General features: G+C 43.5%; 1 pseudogene across 1 annotated transcript in view; it reads left to right on the top strand.

Moving 5' to 3' along the window:
- Positions 1-6000: 6000 nt before the first annotated feature.
- LOC311233514 (vacuole membrane protein 1-like) overlaps positions 6001-24065 on the top strand; it is a 337120-nt pseudogene continuing 319055 nt past the window's right edge. Inside the window, exons 1-5 of the transcript in view lie at positions 6001-6066; positions 9007-9118; positions 19597-19688; positions 20656-20709; positions 22622-22727. The product of the transcript in view is annotated as a vacuole membrane protein 1-like (transcript). The remainder of the gene's footprint in view (positions 6067-9006; positions 9119-19596; positions 19689-20655; positions 20710-22621; positions 22728-24065) is intronic.

Below are 24065 nucleotides of genomic sequence, written 5' to 3'. Positions count from 1 at the left end.
GATCTTGTATCTCAATGGGACATTCCTGGATAAATAAAGGATAAATAAAATAAAAATAAAAAATAAATACTTTGAGCTAATTTTATAGTTAAAATGATTGAGACAACGCAATCTTCTGTCTTCGTTGTGCATGCATGCGTGTGCTCACCACACGTAATACATGTGTCACTATTCTGGCAGTGGCTACTGTTATTATAGTATTGTAATGAAAGGTCTGTTATTTAATGTTTGTGTAAAGGGTTATTTTAACTGTTGATGGGTAGTGCATCAGTAAAGTGAATATGGTATTGTGCTCTTGCTCTGTTTTAAGAGAGTGATTAACTGTATTATAATAGTAAATAGAAAAATATGTTGTGCTCTTGCTTTTTTCTTTTTGAAGGTGGAGAGAGTAGCATTTGAGGTTCATAACAGTACATTGTACTAAGCAATTGTTGGCTCATTAGTTTGTGATTCACATGCACTAAAATTCACCAGAATGCAGGAAATTAAGTCTTTGTAACAAAAAAATTCCTGGTGGGGACCCCCAGACCCCCCGCTTAAAAAGTGGCCTGATTGAGGCTATATTTCGCGCTATATCTCCCGGTATGAATTATTTCCCCAGTCCGGCCCTGCTTGAGGCTGTTGGGACAGGAGGCTGTAGAGATGGATGGTGGTCGGCACAAAGGGACACATGAACGCTCCCAGGCACACCTTGGCGGGATGACCGGTGGCTAAAGACACGCCTCAGCTGGACCAGCTTGTCATGAGACACTGTTCATCACGACGGAGGTCAGTGTGGTCCTGAACCAGCTCTCTGCTACAACCCAACCTCCAGAGCATGTCAGTGTGTGTTCAGCTCATTAAAAGAACATGCCAACATTTTGGGAAATTAGCTTATCGTCTTCTCCAGAGAGAGACAAGAAGATAGATACCAGTTTCCTCTCTGTGCGTTCAGTAGAAAGCTATCTGTCTGCATGTTAGCCTAGCTTAGCACAATGAATGGAAGCGGACACGACCGGTTAGCCTTCGGGAGCGGTGTTAGTTGATCAATGCCTAGGCTAACCGGTCATGTCCGCTTCCATTCATTGTGCTAAGCTAGGCTAACAAGCAGCCAGATAGCTTTCTACTGAACACACAGAGAGAAAACTGGTATCTATCTTCTTATCTCTCTCTCTGGAGAAGACGGTAAGCTAATTTCCCAAAATGTTGGCGTGTTCCTTTACCCTCCCTGCTGGGTTGGTTAACATCAGGTTGAGGCTGTGGTGCCTATTGCTTATTAACAGCGAAGGAGTGCCCCGAATGCTTCCGCGTTTTCCCTGATTGGCTGCGACACGCCCCGCGGCAGGCGCGGCAACCGCAGAGCGGAGCGGCAGAGGTTGCGGCATTATTTAGCCGTAAACCGCCATGATTCTCATTCGTAGCTTAGCTCACCTGGCAGCGTGGCGGTCCTGTGGTCTGTTGGTTTCAAGTTTGAATCCCATCAATTTTTTTTATTTAATTTTTTTTAACGTGTATTCTTTCGCCGGTTAAGGTTAGGCATGGTTAAGGTTAAGGTTAAGGTTAGGCATTGTTTCGGAGTTGGTTAAGGTTAGAAAGGTTAAGTTTAGGCTCTGTTAAGGAGCTGGTTAAGGTTAGAGTTTGTCTTAGAGAATGGCAATATTCTTTCTATGGTTAAGGTTAAGGTTAGGCATGGTTAAGGTTAAGGTTAAGGTTAGGCATTGTTTCGGAGTTGGTTAAGGTTAGAAAGGTTAAGTTTAGGCGCTGTTAAGGAGCTGGTTAAGGTTAGCGTTTGTCTTAGAGAATGGCAATAGACAGCCTATTTCCGCACTGCCGCTCTCTCGCGCTGCCGCGTCACATGGTCACATTGTCACATTCTTGCACTCCTCCGCTGTTAAAAAGCAACACGCGGCTGTGGTCCACCCTACACTCCATCAGCCAAATATTCCCTTCTTATTTTTATTCTCCAATTGTGGGCCCTATGTTCCCTCATACTTATGTCTATTTGTGTTGAGGTAAGGCTGCGGGAACAGAGGCCCTAACATTTTACTAGGGAACATTTGGCGGAGGGAATAGTTTCATTAGGTTTCATGCTGAGTGCCAGTGTGGGCGATGATGAGAGGGAGGCCAAGTGATCCTATTCCTGATATAATGCTGCCATCTGCTGGCCAGGGCAATCTTTTCAGCCCTGTTTAGCCTTTGCCATCTTTCTCTTCTATGGGCCAAACTCTGTTACTCCCATGGTACAGTAAGTAGGGCAGGCTAGGAAACAGGAGGAGTATTGGTGGAAGGTAAACAAGTTGTATGTATGTAGTGTATATGGAAAATTACAAACAAGTGTCATGCGAATCCCATGAACATGCACAGAAGTTGTGATTTAAGATTGTAATTTGTCATTTGAGTCGAAGTACCAAAGCTTGTTCTTACAAAAAAGGAACTAACGAACTAACCAAGCAGATAGATAATAGATTGAGTAGCCTTATACACAGAGGTAGGGGAAACTCACATTTGAAGGGGAAGTGGAGGGTGATATACAGTACACTGTAAAAAAGAAGACTGTAAAAAAAACGGTAAATGTTTGGCAGCAATGGTTTCCAAATACTTACTGTCAAATTACAGTAAAATCAAATACATTTACAGATTGCAACCTTTATTTAATGGCTAACATTTTTATAAAAGGTAATTTACTGTATTTTTATGGTATTTACACTTAAAGTAGAAAAACAAAAGTAATCTGTAAAATAATACAGTGAATTTCCCGTGAAATAATTTTGTTTACAGTGTACAGTAACAGTACAGGGCCATAGCTAGGATTTTAAAATGTTATTTTCTGAGGTCATGAGTTGTAGCCCCTGTAGGGGGGTTGTGGGGCATGCTTATTTAGGCTGGGGAGAAATTACATAAGCAGTATTCAAAGAACCGATTTTCATTCTGATGGTAAGAGGTCAAAGAACCCATTTGAAAATGACCATGCCATTTTTTGCCTCAATAAAAACATAATTATTTACAGTAACCCTTACCGACAAGCTAGTAGGCGTAAACAAGTATACCAGTGGACTTCTTTGGTTGTCTAGTAGTTTCATGTGATTGATTGATTGATTGATTGATTGAAAACTTTATTAACAGATTGCAGAATGGGTACAATACAGTACAGCTCAATACATACAATTGTTAAGGGGATGCAGACCAGAGAAAGACTTTCGTCTTGTTTACATCAGGCACACATTAGATGCCTTCATGCTATCTTAAAAAAAGCCCATGCAAAGTCAGCTAATAAACTCGTTGGGATTATGGGGCAAAAAAGAAAAAACACTAGAAAAAATACAGAGGACATGACCCCTGTGTCCTCAATGGTAGCTATGGCTCTGGTGATATACTGTACAAGAGTTAGACAAAAACATTCAACAAAAAAAAGTTAACAGTGAAACTCTTCATAATCTAGTCCATCTGCCTCTACTTATGACCTGCAAATCTGATATCCTGGGGATGAATGAATGAAAACTTTATTTAACAGATTGCAGAATGGGTACAATACAGTACGGCTCAATACACACAATTGTTAAGGGGATGCAGACCAGAGAAAGACGTTTGTCTTGTTTACATCAGGGTCCCCCATTTTCAATTCATATTGACATTTATGACATACACAACATACATGACATTTATGGCATAGGGACATACAGGTATTTTGTACTGATACATTTGTGACATAAACGGTATTCAAATATACAGTACTGTTACCCATAGATCCTGACAGAGTATATACATATGATGGGGAGGGGACTGTACATTAGGAGGGGGTGGGAGAGAAATATACATACGGTGGAGAGGAGACTGTACATTTGGAGGGGGTGGGTGGGTGGGAGAGAAATATACATACGGCTGGGAGAGAATATATACATGCGGTGGGGAGGAGATTGTCTAATAGGAGGGGGTGGGGGGTTTGGACATTTACGGTGGCCAGTTTCGAATTGCAGCCTCCCGTAGGTGCTCTTTAAGAGCGGTTTTGAATGTGGGTAGGGATTCACATTCCTTTACAGCTTTGGGTAGGGCGTTCCACATTGATGTGGCATAATTGCGAAACGTGTTTAGTCCCTTGTTTGAGCCGAATCTGGGTTTAACGTGATTTGTTGAGCTTCCTCTGGTGTTGTGATCGTGGTATTCACTGACCTTTGGGAAGTATTTTGACATGTACATGGGTACCTTAGTCGTATAGTGTATCTTGTAGACCAGGCCCATTGCAAGTTGCTGTACTCTGTCGTCTACTCTAAGCCATCCTAGGTTGTCAAAGTGGGCAGGGGTGAGGTGGGTTCTAGGGGTAAGGTCAAGTAGTAGTCTGACCAGTTTGTTTTGTGATGTTTGTAATCTTGTTTTTAGCGCCTTTGAGGTGCTTTGGTACCATGAGGTGCAAGCATAGTCGTAGTACCCTTGAATGAGTGCTCCTGCCAGAGTCTTCAGGGTATTCTTGTTTACCAGAGAGGAGATCAGGTACAAGAATCTAGTTTGTTGGTTGACTTTTTTTATTACATTGGATGCCATTTTGTCACAGGAAAGATTTGCCTCTAGGATGGAACCCAGGTAGGTAATTTCATCTTTCCTTGTGACAATATTGTCACCCACTGTAACTGAGAAGCCGTCGGTCTTGCTGAGTTTATTATTTGAACCGAAGAGAATGGACTCTGTTTTGCCAATGTGTAATGATAGTTTGTTATCAGCAAGCCATATGCAGATTTTGCCTAGTTCCGAGCTGAGGATTTTTTCAACCTGCAACTTGTTCTTGTCAGAGACCAGCAGCAGCAGGGCTGAGTTGTCCACAAACAGGAACAAGTTGCAGTCACAGGCTGACGACATGTCATTTGCATAAATTAGGAACAGTAGCGGTCCTAGTATGCTTCCTTGTGGAACACCACAGCTCACTGTGAGGGGGGGGGGATAGAGTACCGTTTACCTCCACCATCTGTTCTCTCTCTCCCCTCCAGGTAGGATTGCATCCAGCTCACTGATACACTATCAAAACCAATTGCTTTTAGCTTGTCAATCAGAATTGAGTGCCTTTTGTAGGTCCAGCATGACCATGCCGCAGTATTTGCCTGCGTCCACCTCTTGTTTGATGTGGTCGTTCAAATAGAGAAGGCATGTGTCAGTGGAGTGGGACGTTCTGAAGCCAGATTGGAATTTGTAGATTAGATTTTTTTCCGCCAGGTACTTTTCGACCTGTTCGTAGACTATTTTCTCCATGACTTTTGAGATGGAGGTAAGAATAGAAACAGGGCGGTAGTTGCCTGGGTCTAATTTGCTGCCCTTTTTGTGCAGGGGGGTCACTCTCGCAATTTTGAAGTCCTTGGGGACGTTTCCCTGTTTTATGGAGAGGTTTATTATGTGTGTGATGACTGGGGTGATGGCGGCTGGAGGGGATGTTGTCATGGCCTTGTTAGGTTGGAGGGTGCTAAATTTTTTTTAGTACCTCATCGGTTGTTACCATTACTAGTTTGAAGTCGTCTTTGCGGACCCCTAGGTTTTTTTAGTATGATGTGTTCTACCCCATAATGCCCTGAGTGGGAGGGTAGTTTGTTTACCAGTGTTGTGGCTATGTTTGTGAAGAAGATGTTTAAGTAATTGGCTACATCCAGCTTGTCTGTGATGAGCGTGTTGTCCCTCACTGTTGTTTCCATCACTTTTGGAAGGAGTTGAGTGGAGTTATCTTTGCCCCAATGCGGCAATGCCATTCACTTTATGTGAAACCCACTGAAAGCTTAAGAACCCTAGAAGTTTGCTCCAGGAAAACGATCCAGATGCTCTTATTTTTAGATAGTTAATTAGCCCGGCTCTCTAGAGGTTCTTCAGGCAAGTGATGAAACTCTCTCTCTCTCTCTCGCTCCTTCAGTCTGCCATCCCCTCCCCCGATACTTCTTTCTCACTGCGTAGGTCCCTGGCTGGCCCCCACCAACACTATACCACACACCCACCCAAGACAAGTTATGATGAATTTCATGATGCGTAGTGCTTTTTGCCCTACATTACATAGCCGACTGGGGGGCTCCGTCAGAGGTTTATTTAGCGACACAACGTTGAGTAAACACATTCTGAACGGTGAGTTGTTTTCGCTTTGTAAAGTGTTGGATAATAACAGGTTGTTTATTTGTAACATATAGCCTTACCCTATAAAACGCAATTTTGTATAGCTTTCCAATGATCCAATATGAAGTTTGCTTGCAAATTGTATATTTACTGTATTTTTACGGAAAGTTAGTTTCATAGTCTGTACTTGCTTTATGTTCACATATTGTTTTCAGCGCAAGCATGCGTTGCCTGGTCTCGTGTCCTACTAATACTATGTTGTTTTGGAGGAAGTGATTGCGCAATCTAGTACGGGGTGAACGAGTGCGCTGCTCTTGTTTACCAAAAGCTGTTACGACCATACGATCAAATCAATTAACTGGGAATATTAGATTAAGCGTAATTCCTTTATTGAATGTACAATGTGCACAAGGATGATTGCATATCAAACCGGGGCCTGTTTTGCACCTATTGGCCTACAATATATGTACAAACAGGAGCTTTCATTGACACATTTGTTGATCCTGTTCTCCACCATGCAGCATTCAGACAATTCAATATTAAATACAATAAATGAGGCATTGGTGAATTAAATGTATTGAATAGGCCAACATCTTTTGGCATGGTAAAAAAAAACAAGGTTAACATTCTACTATGAACATTTATTTTTGTGGTTCCCTGAGAAAGCCTATACCACCTCTTCAAATGTTTTCCAGTTCAGAGGGTGTGGTTGTGGTAGTTAGAGGCCCACTGTTTTTCTGCAACAGTTCTACCAAGTTACATGAATCATTCTTACTTGGAGACATCACATCCTATCTGCTGTGTGTTTCTTCCATCTCTCATCATCAGTGTAAACCGTATACGACTTAAAGCCTTCTTTTCAATTATTTATACCATTCTAATCCCACCGTTTCCACCAAGTGCAGAGCCACCACGACTCCTCCCCTCGCATAGGGCCCCAGCAGATATCCAGTAAATTCCTGGAGGTTCTAAAGAGCCATCGTGGGGCCCTGTAAAACCACTGATGTAGAGTGTCTGCAGCCTGTCAGCCAACGTGAAAAACTAGAGCTCGACCCTCACAGGGCACAGGATACAGGGATTAAGCTGTGTGCGTGTGTGTATGTGTGTGTGTGAGGGTGAGTGTGAGTGTGTGTGTGTGTGTGTGTGTGTGTGTGTGTGTGTGTGATAGACACACTGACATTTACACCAGATGGTGAGCTGCATGCCTTCGTGACAGAGTTCCCAAGTCACTCTTTGCTGACAGATACCTGACATATATGAGACTCTGCATGCGGTGAGACAATGTGCATGTGTGTGTGTGCACAGTGCACATGCACGTACATGCACCACCAACATGTATCATGCACATAAGTGTGTTTGTGTGTGCATGCTTGTGTGTGTGTGCGTGCATGCATATGAATATCTTTGCATCACACTCACACACACACACACACACACACACACACACACACACACACACACACACACACACACACACACACACACGCACACACACAGTGGTGGAAGAAGTACACAGTTCCTTTACTTAAGTAAAAGTAGAAATACCCAGATAAATGAGTACTCTGGTAAAAGTCCTCCATTCAAATTCTACGTAAGTAAAAGTAGAGAAGTATTTGTTATTTAATGTACTTATAGTAGTATATTATAGTATCTATAGTGCAAGCCAAGTATGCATTCTACATGATGTTTGTGTATTCCAGTGCTTGGTAGCATTCAATCCTCGATCCATTGACCTCTAAATGTCATGTTAAAGTGGTATGTGGTCCAGTTATGCTGCTCTGATTAAAGGTTATGTTAAAGTGGTACACTATATGTGGTCCAGTTATGCTGCTCTGATTAAAGGTTATGTTAAAGTGGTACAGTATGTGGTCCAGTTATGCTGCTTTGACCCTGATGGAAACAAGACAAACGTCTTTCTCAGGTCTGCATCCCCTTAACAATTGTATGTATTGAGCCGTACTGTATTGTACCCATTCTGCAATCTGTTAAATAAAGTTTTCATTCATTCAAGGTTATGTTAAAGTGGTACAGTATGTGGTTCAGTTATGCTGCTCTGATTACATCCTCTTGAAGTTGACAGGCTTCAAATGTGAAAGTATATAATCTCTCCATACATGTTTGCCATGTTTTCTATGCAAAATCCTTTTCTTCAAAATACTGTAACTAGTAACTGATGGGTTCAGCTAAATCTAGTGGAGTAAAAAGTAATTAAGTTCCCTAAAATGAAAACACTCATGTAAAGTACAAGTAGATCGAAATTGTGCTTAAGCACTGCACACACACACACACACACACACACACACACACACACACACACACACACACACACACACACACACACACACACACACACACACACACACACACACACACACACACATACACACACACACATCGAATAGCATGCTTGAAGACAACAGTTTCCCACCATAAAATATATCAACTATAATACTGGAAGGGCCTGCCTATTCCTTCTTGTGAATCATTTGGGAGTTGTCCTAATTTACAAGCCAAAGGGAGTAGCTATTTAGCGTGTATGATTGCCAGATAATAAATAGACAGACAGACAGACAGACAGACAGACAGACAGACAGACAGACAGACAGACAGACAGACAGACAGACAGACAGACAGATAGATAGATAGATAGAGAATGAAAGAAGATATAACAAGACAAAGGCAAAAGTGGAGTTAGTAGGCAGAGTCAGTGTAGACACAGGTATCATGAGGTGATGTCACACCGGCCTGATTGGGTTAATCTGCACACAGCACTTTCTCAGTGGGGCGAGAGCAGAGTGAGTGTGTGTGTGTGTCTTTGGCAATGGCTAGTGTATATTTATTTGTGTGTGGTAGGTGTTTGCCTGCCAGTGTGCCTGTGTGTGGTCTGTTGTCAGGTAGATTAAAGAGAGTGTGTCAAACTGTGTCTCTAAGCCCAACCTCATCTCTCAGCAGGTCGCCCTAACGTTTCCTTCCAGCCAATGAGATGGCAGAGAACGGGGCAGAACGCAGCCTACCTCAAGAGGCGTCTTGGGCCCAGGGGAGCAGCACAGCGGACCACCAGCAGGTAAGAAAGAAAATTAAATCGACAATTAAAAGGTTTTTATTACTGGAATGATTACAGGGAGCTCTTGCACACTTTCTGAACTGATAGGTGTATACTGGGAAATAAATCTTGCGACTTGACACGTTCCCACAAACTGTCTACAGTTGCCAGACTTTATTTAATGGGACGTTTCATTGGTTGGACCTACATGAGAGTCAGTCATGTATGCCAGATGAAGGTCCTATGACCGTTGCAACTGAAGATCATGTGTGGGAATTATTTCTCAGTTGATTACTACTAGTGTGATAACAGATTTGTGCTTCAAATCAGTGGGGATGTGTGTGTGTGTGTGTGTGTGTGTGTGTGTGTGTGTGTGTGTGTGTGTGTGTGTGTGTGTGTGTGTGTGTGTGTGTGTGTGTGTGGGTCGGGCTCAGTGCTGTCGGAGGCTGAGAGGAAGCAGAGAGACACGGAGGAGCGTCGGTCGCGTGATTTTTTTTCCATAGCCGCAGTTTGCGAAGACGCTCTCTGATTGGCTAGCCCGCGTACAGCGAAGACCCTCTCTGATTGGTTTAGCTCCGAAGGGCTCTGGGATAGAAATATCCGCCTTGTACATATATATTCTCTGCTTCGAAGTGGTTATGCTTTGGCTCTCTTTCGAAGTGGGTTATGCTTAGAGTTTGGAATCAGGGCTGGTGGTCCATCGCCCTGCTCTAAAGATAAACTCTAAGCATAACCCACTTCGAAAGAGGGCCAAAGCATAACCACTTCGAAGCAGAGAATATATATGTACAAAGCAGAAGAGCCCTTCGGAGCTAAACCAATCAGAGAGGCTCTTCGCTGTACGCGGGCTAGCCAATCAGAGAGCGTCTTCGCAAACTGCGGCTACGAAAAAAAAATCATGCGCGTCGTCACGCTGCTCTACTTCCTGCTGGGGGCGCTCCTCACCCTGAACGAGTGGGCAAGGAGGTGAGATGCCAGAACATACTATGCAGCATATACGCCATTTTAATAGACGCAGACATTTATACTAACGTGCCTTGCAGTAACCGTGAGGTCATGCAAGTTCACATGGGGACAGGTGTTGGAAATCATCATCAACCTTTATTTATTCTCGAAAAGACAATTGAGGTCATCCTCATTTTCAATGTCGTCGAGACTTTACAGACATTTCAATGCACACATTTCTACAATATAACAATAATAAATATTAATAACTATCTATATAGTACTCTTCACACATGGACCGCAGTCCAGAGTGCACCACTGCAATTAGTAAAAAATTAACATAGGCATAAAATCAGCACACAAATTGACAAAATAAAAAATAAACTGCATAGATTGCAGACATAAGAATAGGTATAAAAGTAGTGCCATGTAAACATGCAGACTTAAGAATAGGCATAAAATAAGGACAATAGTACAATGTCGCTTGAAGGCATGTGAACCCCCCCGGAACAGTCAGTCCCCCCAAAACACCCCACACATCAATCCCCACCACATCCCCATCCAAGACACCCCCCCCCCCCCCCGATAAAGCACGCCATGACCGAAGGAAAACACAAACAGCCTGCGTGCCACTTAGGGATGGGTACCGAATTCGGTACTTTTGAGGTACCGAACTGAAACACGTCGGTACTACCGAGTATCGAATCAAGTGAGAAACCAAAAAAAAAAAAAAAATTATAATTTTTTTTTAACTTTTTTTTTAACTTTTTTTTTTCTTCTTTTCATGTCAACGTTCACACGCACAATATATGCTTACCTAGGATTTGACTTGATTCAACAACAAAGCAGTCGGAGCAATGACAAGCCGAAAACTGTCGAAATTGTAGTTATTTGAAGTTTGGATTTTTTTTTTACGACTGAGGTAGGTAAATTAAATTTCTTGAGACTAAAGTACCGAAAAAAGGTACCGTTGGGTACCGGTACCGGTATCGGTTCAAATGTGAAAGGTACCCATCCCTAGTGCCACTGTTGCGTTGCACTTGTATCTTGACTGTTGTCTTGAGTTTTATAGTTTGAAACTATATACGCCGCTGCCCTTCTTGGTGAGGTCTCTCTTAATAATTTTTTTTTTGAGATTTTAATCTCCCTGGAACTCACCTGGTTAAATAAAAGTTGAACATGAATACATAGAAATCTGGGTGGCCCCAGTTGGAATTAGAACTCCAGATCCATGCAGTGTTAGTACTACGCTTTACCCATTGAGCTGCACAAGACTGTGCTCCCAAACCACACTCACTCCCACTAACCTTCAATCGGAGAAACAAGGGCTCCTATAATAATAATTTGCAGATGCTTAGAGATTTATTTCAATCTCATCTTTGTATTGTAAATATGGTGGGAGGGTAATAATTACTTCCTAGCTTCAAACAGTTTTCTAGGAATCCGGTTTCCCCTTTTGAACTCTTATCTTTATTCAACAATAAAACAGTAGTATGTCGTGAACTCAACTCATATTACGGAGGTAAAAATTTCTCAAACATGTCTGTTTACTACTGTATTGATGGGACCTAATTATTCTCGCTTGTAATTCTCGCTTTAAACTGCAATGTTTTTGTTACATTGAAAAGGATGTATGTGTCATCAGATTGTTTAACAGGGTCAAATGTGCTCCTTTACAGGTCAAGAAATCCATGGAATTCGAAGAAATGTATTTCTAGGAAAACCTGGACATTTCTCAGATACTCTGGTGTCACATGACCATGTACAAATGGGTCATTTTACGAATGTGGTTTTTGCAGCTTGTTTCATATTCATTGCATTAGATCAGGGGTTCCCAAACATCCGCATGGAAGGACCTGCCACAAGAGGAGTTATTTTGCTCTGGACCCACAAGACATTAAAGGAACACGCCAACTTTTTGGGAAATTAGCTTATTTGCCATCTACCCTGGAGTTAGACAAGCAGATACATACCCTTTTCTTCTCTGTGCATGCATTATGCTTAGGGAACAGCTGCACTGTTAGCCTAGCTTAGCGTCATTCACTGGAAGTGGGTGTGCTAGTGTAGCCTAGTTCCCAACAGTCACGAAATACACCATATACCATGTGGAGAAAAAAAAAATTATTAGACATTTTCGTTTTCTAAGCAGTTGCTGAACCACTGCTGCCTGGGCGCAGTGATTTCATCACCTCAAAAGCCCTGTTGTTTTTTTAAAAGGCTACACTGGCACACCTACTTCCAATGAATGACACTAAGCTAGGCTAACGGTGTGGCTAATCCTAATGCATGCACAGAGAAGAAAAGGGTATGTATCTGCTTGTCTAACTCCAGGGTAGATGGCAAATAAGCTAATTTCCCAAAAAGTTGGCGTGTTCCTTTAGGTGAAGGAAGTAAATTGTAACACATGGACATGCACACGTACACATACAAATACGCATAACTTTGTGCTTGACATTTAAAAGGGGAGAGAGGTGAAGAGAAGAGCAATTAGATGGTGAGATGATGTGAGGAGAGGAGTGTTCATGTAAAATAAATTAATTCACTGAATTTACTTAAACACTATTGCCAGCCATCAGTAATAATAACCGATTCCTCTCTCCATCTCCAACACATGGTGCGATCTGATTAAACTCAGCCTGCGACCCACATGACCCTCTACCGGGCGGCTCTGCTCAAAAGCCAAAGTACAAAGTACAAAACGGAAGTTGGTGCTTCTGCACAACAGCTCCCAGATGAAGATAAGGTTGTGATCATTCATAACATGGTTGTAGACTCAGGAAGGCACTTTGACAACTATATATCACTGTTATCTTCAGGCTCCTTCCTCATAGTTGACAGAGGCCACACTTAAAGCACAGTAGAGGAGGTGTCAGATAATGGGTTCAGACCTGGTTGAGATACAAATTGCGTACTAATTGCGTGCTAATCGGAGCGTGTGTGTGCGTGCCGTTGGCGCTGACCAATGCACGGATAAGCGATTTTTCAGCCTGCTTCTGTATCGTGCATTAGGACACATATACTATCGATAATCTAGCGTTTATTTGAAAACGATTAATAAATCAGCCGAAAAATGACAACGTGTTTTGTGTATTCCACTAAAGGGCTATTATCGCGTCTTTCTCTGGAATTACTAGAAATCACCAAAACTATACTTGTATTCAAAACGGTATAAAACGGGAATGTACAGATGAAAAAACAATCCGTTTTGTACATCTTGACTGCAAGCAACTCATTGATAATCGACATGTGTATTAGACCCATAGCCATAATTTAAGATATTTTAAGCACTCGCAAAAATATCCCCGTCCTCCCATTGATTAAAGCGGTGGCCATCAAGCCATAATTTCCCGGAAGGGGCGTGGCGCTCAATGAGTTAAGTAACATACCATGTGTGATGTGTGCATACACTACTACATACAGTAGAACAATACTATGAGTACCAAACATAAACACACTACCCATCTATTACTCTAGCACAGCGGTTCTCAAACTACGGGTCGCGACCCAAAGTGGGGTCGTGGGTAGGTGCGTATTGGCAAAAAAAATAAAAGGATCATTAACACTTCCAGTGCCACTGGTTAACATGGTAAAACGTGGTTGAATGCCGGCACCCACTTCAATGATAGCGTTGTGAACGCATAATCTCTGTCTTAAATTATGGCTGTGTCTAATCTGCCTGTCGCTTATCAATGACTTGTTTACAGTCAACATTGTCAAAACGGATTGTTTTTTAATCGCTTCATTTCCGTTTTATAGCATTTTGAAAAGCCCTCGTTTTCAAGGAAAATATAAAGATTCCGTGATAATCGGCATTTACTGGAATATTCTGGCATACACAAAAACGTTGTCATTTTTCGGCCTATTTATGAATAGTTTTCAAATAAACGCTAGATTATCGATAGTATATGTGTACTTATGCACGCTATAGAAGCGGGCTGAAATATAGATTCTCTCATTTCCTGATTGCACACACACACACACACGCATAGGGCAAACGCTGATATCGCTGTGAAAACAGCTCTGATTATCCTAAGACTGGTAAAATAAATTCCTTACATCAGATCAGATGTTATCCAAAAAGTTTATTCCAATTCCTGATCGCCATTCCAAATATCGATCGCGTTTATTGATTCAGTGTTTACAGGGTACTGTAAATACATAATCCATGTGTTTTCCGGGCCGGCGATCACAATGGATTCTTCAGTTGGCTTGACGGAAAAGTAAAATGAGGAAACTGGCCCGCCCCCCCCCATCAGTCTACTAAAGGGGTGCAGTTACACAGGGAGAGACGATAGGGGGCGGTATCTTCCCAATTGAGCTCAGAGAGAGTCTGCAACACTAACCTGAGGCTCGATTGATGAAATATGAATTCAAATTGCCAATAAAAATACGACAAACAAACGCTATATAGCGTTGCCGGCACTCAACTGGCGGCATGAACTAATGACAACGCGTTGCTGGCACTCAAAGTGTTAATAAATGTATTTCTTTTCTTATGTTCTGGTAACATATTGTGGCTAAATATGCCTTGTTTTATAAATGTGTATTGAAAACATAGTGCTGTAATACAATTTTCTAATAAATATGCATGATCAAGTTCAACAACGTGTGCTTTTATTTTTATATTCCTTAATTCCACGTTGAAATTACACGATACATTAACACATCCTGCGCCAAAAACGAGTTTACTCGTTATTGCCCGCCAATCTAATAACGCCAACAACGAGTTTACTTGTTTTTATGATCGTTATTTCCTTTATTCGCTATTGGCATTCATAATTCATCTAGGAAGGCTCCGGGAGCCAGCTGGACTCTGTCTGATATTGCAACGCCTCAATACCGCCGCCTGGTGGATTTCGGGCGAGTTGCACTATCTTGAGCTATCTTGTTACGTGGATCCAGACAAACACCTCGAGTGCATTGGATTGCTTTCGAGACGCAAGAATCAATATGCTTTCGGCGTTTATTGCGTTCGCAAAATGTGCTCGCCCTCTCATTGAATAGAGCGCTGGCCATAGATATATATAGAACACTAGATAGCTTGCCCGTGCTGCCGGCCAATGGAGAGCGACGTCACTGAACCGCCGCCATCTTGCTCCAGTTAGCCTTGAGTGAGAGTGAGCTGCACAGACAAAAATACTCATAACTCGCTGAAATATTGACGGATTTACAAACGGTTTGGTTTATTACAAGCATTATTAACGTGGCTATGATTCAAGCGGTTTGTAAAAAAAAACATCTTTAATTTTTTTTTATAAGTATGCAGTATCATAACTACATATTTGATGTTTATAGCAAACCAACCCGTTTGTAAATCCGTCAATATTTCAGCGAGTTATGAGTATTTTTGTCTTTGCAGCTCACTCACTCTCACTCAAGGCTAACTGGAGCAAGATGGCGGCGGTTCAGTGACGCTGGTGACTCCGCCTTAAGCTATCTAGTGTTCTATAGATATCTATGGCGCTGGCACTCAAAGTGTTAAACTACAAGAGGACGTGGTGATGAGCCTCAAACACTGCTAGTAAACTACAAGAGGATGTGGTGATGAGCCTCAAACACCACTAGTAAACTACAAGAGGATGTGGTGATGAGCCTCAAACACCACTAGTAAACTACAAGAGGATGTGGTGATGAGCCTCAAACACCACTAGTAAACTACAAGAGGATGTGGTGATGAGCCTCAAACACCACTAGTAAACTACAAGAGGATGTGGTGATGAGCCTCAAACACCACTAGTAAACTACAAGAGGATGTGGTGATGAGCCTCAAACACCGCTAGTAAACTACAAGAGGATGTGGTGAGCCAGCCTAAAACACAGCTATTAAACTACAAGAGGACGTGATGAGCCTCAAACACTGCTAGTAAACTACAAGAGGATGTGGTGATGAGCCTCAAACACCACTAGTAAACTACAAGAGGATGTGGTGATGAGCCTCAAACACTGCTAGTAAACTACAAGAGGATGTGATGATGAGCCTCAAACACGGCTATTAAACTACAAGAGGACGTGGTGATGAGCCTCAAACACAGCTAGTAAACTACAAGAGGATGTGATGATGAGCCTCGAACACCGCTAGTAGTCTGCTGCCAGAGTGAAGCTTGAGTTCATTTCAACATGCAGTTTTTATTGCTCCTATAGCAAAGAAAGGGATTCATGTTAATCATAACGTTATGGGTTAGACCAGTGGTTCTTTTCTTTAAACCAGACAAATGCACTCAGTAGAGTGCAGACCTTCGCCAAGGCTTTACCAATCTCCCCACTTTGCCCTTACTTTCACACTCAACATTTTACTGAGTAGATGACCAAAACAAGAGTTGCTTGTATTGCCAGTCTTAACAGACCCTGACATGATGACCCAAACCCTGTAACAATAATGGTCCTCATCCTTGAACGTGTTCGTAAGTACCTTTGTAAATATCTTGGTAAAAATTTCGTACCGACAAATTGACTCAAATCCTCCTCCGGATTCCTGAACGTGTGAAACAGTCTCCGTAAGTGGCCAAAATCTCTGCAGCTGGGTTCCCATAAATGAAATATGTCACTCATTCTTAAACTGCAATGTGTGTTCTCGTTCACCCGAATTTGCATACAGACACGCCAGCTCCTTATAAGGCGTGTGCAAAACGGCGAGGTCCGCATGTAAAACAGCAGAGGTTCGGTATTGCATCTGCACCATTGCTGATCCATTCAACAGGTAGTGCGGAAGCGATTTGCGACTGATCTCAAAATGAGATTAGATTCACATGTATTGTTTTTTTTTATCAGCTTTTTCTCCCATTTTTCTATATTTTCCCCCCCATCCCAATTTTGTATCATCCAATTCAACCCTCCCCTGTCACGAACGCTGTTTCTTGCCTCCCACAAGCCGGCTGCAATGTGGACTAAGTCATACATAGCACAAGTCCCCTCCGGTACTTGAGGTAACAGCAGTCGCATCTTTTCACCTGCGCAGCTCGATCTCTCAGTGGCGAGGAGTAACGCGTGGGAGGCTCACGCTGCCCCCGACACTTCCTGATTCTACTGCGCAGGCGCACCAACCGACCTGTAGGAGTCGCTGTCCACAACGCCCGATCCCCACCCATCAGTTTCCCACCCCCTAATACGGCCAATGTGTATTAGTATGAACGACCAGCTAAACTGAAAGCAATGTGGAGCGCTGGGCTCGAACAGGCGAGCCCAGCGTCTCCGCATTCGTGGCGAGCGCCTTGCCCACTACGCCACATAGCCGCCCCAGATTCACATGTATTGTTATTATACAGCACAAGTACAATACACCATCCAACCATAAATAGTGGCTTGTCAAGAGCCAATCGCGCAGTCGTTCAGTATTGACATTACTAAATGAGATGTCATGCTAATATGTCATGTTCTACAGTAGGACTTACTACTATAATACCTAATAAAACAAGTCATTAGAATAATAGAAGCCTACTTTGCTGGAACGATTCATTTAGCACGTATACAGTACACGTGTGTGTGCTTGTGCGCTGAGGCTGCCTCACTAAGCCGTTTCTCCACACATTTATTCAGTTCTAGCAATAGGCATAAATCAAACCAACAATAAATAATATCATAAAGAAGAAGACAGTATATGGCATATTAATACAGTATATTCCACTATACAGTAGCTATATCTGTGGTGATCGGTTTAGTTCTTATTTATTTAGTTTGCCGTGTGTAATGCTCACAATGCCTCATTGAGTCAGGACTACACTGTACATTGGAATACTGACAAAGCCATACTTGGTCATTTACTGTACAACTGGGTTAGGACATTTGTAGGGGCCAGTTTCGAATTGCAGTCTCCCGTAGGTGTTCTTTGAGAGTGTTTTTGAAAGTGGTAGTGATTCACATTCCTTTACAGCTTTGGGTAGGGCGTTCCACATTGATGTGGCATAATTGCGAAACGTGTTTAGTCCCTTGTTTGAGCCAAATCTGGGTTTAACATGATTTGTGGAGCTCCCTTTGGTGTTGTGATCGTGGTATTCACTGACCTTTGGGAAGTATTTTGACATGTACATGGGTACCTTGGTCGTGTAGTGTATCTTGTAGACCAGGCCCATTACAAGTTGCTGTACTCTGTCGTCTACTCTAAGCCATCCTAGGTTGTCAAAGTGGGCAGGGGTGAGGTGGGTTCTAGGAGTCAGGTCAAGCAGTAGTCTGACTAGTTTGTTTTGAGATGTTTGTAATTTGGTTTTTAGTGCCTTTGAGGTGCTTTGGTACCATGAGCTCATGCTCATGTTGGGAGACAAGGGAATCCCAACCTGAGCATGACATACGAGTAAAATGGCCACCGTGTGAATATGGACAATGAAAGTCAATACATGTCAATACAGTCAGCTAAATGACTAAATGTAAATGTTTGCTCCTTGGCCAGCAGCTGCTCATGTTTTCAATTATATTCTTGTAAGATCCTACTATGACATTTACATTAAATCACAAGATGATTTTTGGTGGGTCGCAAAAACATATCAAATACTGTACATCATCGTGTTTACAACTTTTGGCATAGATGCTTTTGTCTTGCGTGTGAAATAATGAACATTTGTTCATATAAGTGTAAAATTATTTTAATCATAAAAAAAAACATTCTTTAATGTCTAAAAGTTCGCCATTCTTTCTATGCTTGACTTGTTTCTAGTATCAGAATTAGAAAGGTCTTTATTGCCAAGTAGTTTTCACATACAAGGAATTTGCTTCGGTCGTTTTCGGTGCGACATTGGCGGACAGACATTAACAGACAGATAATACAATAAAGAGGTGGAGTAAGATAAAATGAAATATGAACTAAGTTAAGCACAATAGAATATAATATATAATTATGAAATAAAATAAAATATAGGCCAGGGCTGTACAACTGTAAATAAAGAGGTTGAATAATATTAAATGAGATATAAACTAAATTAAATATAGCACAATAGAATATAGTACAATAAAAATAAAATAGGAATATAGGAATAGGAGTAGGCCAGGGCTGTGAACCAAAAAAGGGGGTGAGTCGCTTTACTAGAGTTCAGAGTTGTTTACGTCCTCGGATTTATTTTAGAAGTGATTTATAACCTCTGCCCTTCCGTTCACCCTCTTCATCTCCTTTCATCACCCTGCCCCCTCCTCCTCTCACCTCTTCCTCCTGTATTCCTTTTGCCTGTTTACTGTATTTCTGCTCTCACAATTACCTCTGTTATTTCCCTCCTCCTCCTCCCTCTTCATCTCCATTCATCACCCTGCCCCCTCCTCTCACCTCTTCCTCATCCTCCTGTATTCCTTTTGCCTGTTTACTGTATTTCTGCTCTCACAATTACCTCTGTTATTTTTCACCTTCTCCTCCTCCTCCTCCTCTTCCCTCTTCATCTCCTTTCATCACCCTGCCTCCTCCTCTCACCTCTTCCTCATGCTCCTGTATTCCCTTTGCCTGTTTACTGTATTTCTGCTCTCACAATTACCTCTGTTATTTTCCTCCTCCTCCTCCTCCTCCTCCTCCTCCTCCTCCTCCTCCTCCTCCTCCTCCTCCTCCTCCTCCCTCTTCATCTGGCTGTCTCATGGTGCCACAGGCTCCAGCAGCAGGGCCAGGCAGGGGGCGTTCTGATGCTGCTCGCCTTCCTCTTCATCACGTACACAGTGTTGACGGAAAACACACCAAGAGGTGAATGCAACACACCCTAACTAACTGGAATCCATCCTCCAGTGGCCCATATTCAGGCCATTAGAGGAGGAGAGTGCTGATCCGGGGTCTGTGACCAACCAGGAACACATCATCTTCATCATGACCTTTATTCAAATGAACAAGACTGAAGCTGACCCTAGATCAGCGCTCCCACTTTGAGAGGCTTCATGAATGTGGACCCTGCTCTGTGTGTGTGTTTGTGTGTACTTGTATGTGCCTTTTTTTTTAAAAATATTTATTTAAAGTTTTTATTTTTCACAAACAAGACAATACAAACATGACAAGACAAAAAAAATAAAATAAAAAATGTATAATAAGGGGGGCGAGGGGGGGTTGCAGAGTGTTACAAAGGTTCAGTAGTACACAAACGTATTCAAGATAGTGATCTAATAAAGTTCCTGGGACCTTGAAGGCCATCGGGGTAGAGATAGAGATAGAGCAGGGGCGGCTGGGGTAGCGCAGTGGAGAATGCACTCGCCTACCACCGCAGAGACTCTGGGATCAAATCCAGCTGTCAGCGTGTACCTCCGGCTTGGTCAGTCGTCCCTACTAACACAATTGGCAGTGTTAGCGGGTGGGAAGCCGGCGGGGTAGGTGTCCTGGTCGTTGTAAACTGCGGTTCCTACTGGTCGGTCGGGGCGCCTGTTCAGCAGGGAGGGGATCGGGGGGAAATAGCGTGAACCTCTGCACGCGTTACATTCCCCCAGTGAGAGCCCTCGCTGTCAGGTGAAAAGAAGCGGCTGGCTGACTCTACATGTATCAGAGGAAGCATGTGGTAGTTCTACACCCTCCCTAGGCCGACAGTGGGGCAATGCGCCTTCTTGGTGTGAGGGCGTTTTATCATTAGGAAGGAACGGTTGGTCCGCTCCGTCCTCGAGAGCGATAGCCCCCCCTCCCACTCCCCCCTCTGGCCTGCTTCCTCACTGCCAATCTTGTTTCGTTATAGCTGGTGCGTCAACCCTTCTTTGCTCTTGGATAAAGCATTTCGGAAAGGAGCAGCGTAAGTTTAGCGAGTTAATAATAGTCTCTCTCTCTCTCTCTCTCTCTCTCTCTCTCTCTCTCTCTCTCTCTCTCTCTCTCTCTCTCACAGACACACACAGTTCATATTTCATTTTATTTTACTCCACCTCTTTATTGGATTATCTGTCTGATAATGTCTGTCCGCTCTTTTCTACATTATTTCTATGTCAGCAGCCTGGCCAATTTGTGTGTGCGTGTCTCTGTGTATTTTCATGTGTGTGTGTGTGTGTGTGTGCTGACGCATGGTTTTGTGGGACTAATACATTTCGCCTATGTTCAGAGAGTTTATGAGTCCCTGAGGCAGATTGTGACAGGGGGGGCATAATCCCACGGGACAATGCATTGGGAACTTGTTTCGCATGACGAAACATACCCCGTGAATATTATTGCACGGATCGGAATACGGTAAATAAATATGATATTTGCAGCAGGTTGACAACAGTGATATTTGCAAGTGCTCTCTTGACGAGAGAGAGAGAGGTAAACGCTCAGCTTCCCTCGTCGGAGCAGGTTTTTACAGACAATCCCAAACGGACCTAAATAATATTTTCAAATTGAAGTATGAATACAACTCTATTCTGGGCAAGCAGGTTAGCACCAACAGAACCACTTGTTACAGCAAGCCTCTTCCGTGTTTTGGTACAGTTTGTTTGCACATCTGCGATCGTTCCGTCGCCGGCGACGCTGATTCGCACCCAAAACCACCTTTTCAAGTGGTACCGGCATGGAGCGAATCAGCGTCCCCCGCCGACGGATCTGAGCGTTCTCATCACACAAATTTTGGGGCGATCGTGCTCGGATTCGACCCCGGATGCCTAGTGGGAAAGCCCCCTGAGTCTGTTTGTCGGGAGTCGGTTTTACAACACAAGATTGGCTGTAATTAACTGCTTTTCACCAAGTTTATTCCTCAGAAGACTTTGCAGTGTCCAGTGTGACCTGTCGTGATGTTCACAGACAACTGAGCTTATCTCATGTGCCACTAATGAGCTTGTAAGAGCAAGAACAGTTGTCTGTCATTACAGCACCCCCCAAACCCCCGGCCGAACCCCCGTAATCAGTGTTAGGGTTTAAATCCTATGGCCATAAGTCCTTTCCTTCTTTCCTTAAATACAACTCCTTTGCTCCAAGGTGTCGTGTAATAGGTTCTCAGCAGCAACCATGCAAAACATTAGGTCACGGCCGGCATGACACCTCCCAGCGTTCTACGAGAGCCGCATGAGGCACTGTGTGTGTTGTTGTTGTTGTTGTTGTTGTTGTTTTGCCGGGTTATCTGGGAAATGGAGTTTTGCGCCAATAAAAGCCCTTCCCTTGTTCCCGTGACATAATATGATCTCTTCCTGAAAAGAGCCTGCCCTAGCTCGAGGAGGGGTTGCTCTGTGTACATTGAGGGATTGATGGAGTGTTAGTGGATAGCAGAGTAGAGAGGAGATTTGGCTGGTCTTAGTTTACCATGTTGTGTAAGAGCTGGCTGCCACAAAAAGAATAATGATTCTGTTCTTCTGTCAAGAGCTGAACACTCTACTACCCTACGGCTCTGTCCTCTCTGCTCCTCAACAACAACCTCTTCTAGATCTCCCTCTCTCTCTCTCTCTCTCTCTCTCTTTCTCTACCACTCACTTGCCCTCTCCCACCCTTTGCGGTCTTCTCTCTCTTTTGCATACTACTGTATCACTCTCATACCTTCTCTCACTCTAGCCCTCCATCTTGTCTTTCCTTCCTTCCTCCCTCTCTCTCTCTCTCTCTCTCTCTCTCTCTCTCTCTCTCTCTCTCTCTCTCTCTCTCTCTCTCTCTCTCTCTCTCTCTCTCTCTCTCTCTCCCTCCTTGTTTTGCTCTCAGAGTGCATGTGCCTCTGACATGTGTGGCTGACTGTCCCTCTCTCTGGCCCCATACAGTGTGTGCGCTCCATGGGGAGAAGCAGGTCCTGTGGTGTGGCTACTGGGTAGTTCCTCCGTGGGGCTGCGGGCACCCGGCCTGCACACCTTCCCTCCTCTATACCTGGTAAGCGAAGCCACACTCCGCCACACACGCCTCTCCACAGTATAGGAGCTATTGACTTGTCGATGCACGTCGCTGGTGGTGGGGGCTGCTGAAGTGTTATTATTATGGTGGAATGGATGATGGTGCACTGACGCAGTCAGTTTTTGATCCTGTGTGGTTTTGCTGCTAAGGCTTTAACCCTTTCACTACCACACTACCAAAAGGGTTAACCATTTCACTGCCACACTACAGAACATTACCCCTTTCACTGCCACGTGACAAAGGGTTAACCCTTTCACTACCACACTACAGAAGGTTAGCCCTTTCACTGCCACACTTAACCTTCTGTAGTGTGGTAGTGAAAGGGTTAATAAGGAGGTACTTCAGACATAGTTAAAGGGCTAAAGGGAGACTCGTATGTCTTACGGAGTGGTACGTGTGCGTATAAAGAATGTGCGTGTGTGTTTGTATGCACGTGTGCGCGCGTAGTAGTGTAAGTGCGTGTGCGCACGTGCACCAGTATAGTGCGAGTGCGTGTCCGCATTCGAAAAAAGGGGGCGGTGTTGAATTCTCCTGGGTGAATAGGCATTGTGCGGCAGGGATAGACACTCTGTTTTGACAGGCAGACCGGGAACAAGCGCACTCACTGACCCCTCCGACTGAGTGCACTGCACACAAGGATAAAAACACTCCCTCCCTCCCTCCCTCCCTCCCTCTCTTCTTTCTTTCTTTCTTTTTCTCTCGCTCTCCCTTACTCCCCGCTGTTTCTCTCACTTTCTCGTTCTCCCTCCCTTCCTTGCTCTCTCCCTCTCTCTCTCTCTCTCTCTCTCTCTCTCTCTCTCTCTCTCTCTCTTTCTTTCTTTCTTTCTTTCTTTCTTTCTTTCTTTCTTTCTTTCTTTCTTTCTTTCTTTCTTTCTTTCTTTCTTTCTTTCTTTCTTTCTTTCTTTCTTTCTTTCTTTCTCGCTCTTTCTCTTGGTTCTACCTACCTCCCTCCTCTGCTTACACTCTCTGACACTGACACCCCCCCTCTCTCCCTCTCCCTCTCACCCTCCCTCTCTCTGTTTTGCTCATTTCCCTCTGTGTCTCTCGGTGTGTGTACTGTGCTGCTGGTGTATATCGGGGGGCTGGCTGGCTACCCTGCTTCAAGCCGGGGCTCCGAAACATCTGGTTGTCTTTACTGCTCTGTGAGCATTATTACCGCTGAGCCCCATCTGTCATCTGGGAGTACCACAGTCGCACTCGCGTCCCTTCTGCCCAGCAGAGCCGAACTGGAAATTGTTAAGTGTGTCCACCGTTCGATGTTTTGGACGACCAAACCCAGCGCTCCCAAATGTAATCTGAGGAGGCTTTTCTTCCCCC

Source organism: Notolepis coatsorum (assembly GCF_963971535.1).
Source record: "Notolepis coatsorum genome assembly, chromosome: 8".
Taxonomy (NCBI): domain Eukaryota; kingdom Metazoa; phylum Chordata; class Actinopteri; order Aulopiformes; family Paralepididae; genus Notolepis; species Notolepis coatsorum.
Note: the sequence above shows the minus strand (reverse complement) of the source record. Positions and strands in the feature narration are given on the sequence as shown.